At 35.3% G+C, this 1,774-nt stretch overlaps 1 long non-coding RNA gene across 2 annotated transcripts in view; it reads left to right on the forward strand.

Annotated features, from left to right (window-relative positions):
• LOC118478371 overlaps positions 1-1,774 on the forward strand; it is a 58,569-nt gene that overhangs the window by 51,517 nt on the left and 5,278 nt on the right. The gene's annotated exons all lie outside the window — the stretch shown is intronic.

Raw genomic sequence — 1,774 nt, forward strand, 5'->3', positions numbered from 1 at the left:
GTGTGTGTGTGTGTGTGTGTGTGTGTGTGTGTGTGTGTGTGTGTGTGTGTGGTGTGTGCTCCTGTGCATGTGTGTATACGCGAGCAAATGTGTTTCATTGCCGAACGTAAAATTGTTGTGTGAGTTTGTTTCAACATACACTCTGTATTACTTAGCTCACTTTATATTATGTGTTCGTTTCCCTGCTGGTTGTGTCAATACATAATTATGATCTTATCTATCTTTAATTTTCTCATCTTAGTTCCTGGCGATGGGTGAACACCGTTCTCATAGAATACACTTATGTAATATTCAGTAGTTGAAAGGATTTTGATAATAATATATTTCAATGAAGCAGCATATTTTAAAGGAAATATCATACTTTGCGATGAGCCTTATGATTATAAAAACGCGTGCTCTGGACGTGCACATCAAAGGACACATTGCATGTCAAAACAGATTATTTTCATGCTATCTACAGCTCGATTATTCCTGTAATGTCGGTCACTCGGCCATGGGGTCAACGAGCGGGGAGGTACTACGCTACCTCAGAATTACAAAGTTCTGTCTGACATTTTTGGCCGTTTTGAGGTACTAAGACCATGAGGTCAGAAACTAAATGTTCTATCTGCTCTATCAAAATCGTAAAAATATTCGGAGTCATTATCAAGATATATTCAAAGAATTGCAATGGAGAAAGCTTGACCTAATAATAGTGTGAAACTAAAATATTTTGACGTCAAATTTCTGAAAACTAGGTAGGCCTACTGAGCAGATAGAACTTTGTACTTTTGAGGTAGCGAGTTGCAGCCTGTCTTTAGACAGTTAAAACTGTACAGTAAAACGTCGACTGAGTCCGAGGATTTATCAGATTATGAGATTACATTGTCACATACATTGTCATTACCCCAGTTGTCTATTTCTAGATTCGTAACGAGGTTTACGAACTTTGCCAGATGATTATTTCTCAGGCGCATTTGATGTTAACTTATTTATTGTGGAATAGACTAATAGATTTTCAGGTAAGATTTTGGTGCGTTTTTTAAAATTCGATGCATTTTCATATTCTGGCCATTCGAAAAGAACACACTTTTAAAAAATGAATAAAATGAGTACTGAGAAACTTTTATGTTCTTATGTTTGACAATGTTTTTCCTTGCCGCCTGACTTAAATTATCGCACCTTTTGTTTCTATTCTCTTCTGTTGGGCTGAACTAAAGAATTGGATGGCTAGACTGCCCGATCACATTAAATATTTTGGAAAGAATGTTGCTACATGATTGAAAGGTTATATATGTGTCATTGAGCATTAATTATACAGCTTAAAATGTTTGTCATGAAAATATAAGCTTTTATATTTGAAAAAATATAATATATGTATATAATATATTATAATAAAATATAAACTCTTTTTATTGCCGGACGATGTTTGATGGGTGCGAAAGCTTGACCAGTTTGAAATGAGGCACGTAAGATTTTATTTTTTTAAAGTCCTCAATTTCTCGAAATCTTTTGTAAAAAATGAAATAAGGAGGAAATGTGGAACACCTGCCTAGAGCCTTACGATATTTGCCTAATTGTGCTCAAAGGAGATATCCAAATGTTATTTACAAGTGCTTCGTTGTGGTATATCTAATGGTACTATTTAAAATTAAACTCATGTCATTTTGGAATGTTCAAAATATTAAATTCTCCTTATGTCTCTGAGTGCCTCTTCGTCTGTCTGTGTTTCTTCCTCTCGGTCTCTCTGTCTCCCTCCCTTTCTCTCTCTCTCTCTCTCTCTCTCTCTCTCTCT

Source organism: Aplysia californica, unplaced genomic scaffold (assembly GCF_000002075.1).
Source record: "Aplysia californica isolate F4 #8 unplaced genomic scaffold, AplCal3.0 scaffold00517, whole genome shotgun sequence".
Classification (NCBI taxonomy): domain Eukaryota; kingdom Metazoa; phylum Mollusca; class Gastropoda; order Aplysiida; family Aplysiidae; genus Aplysia; species Aplysia californica.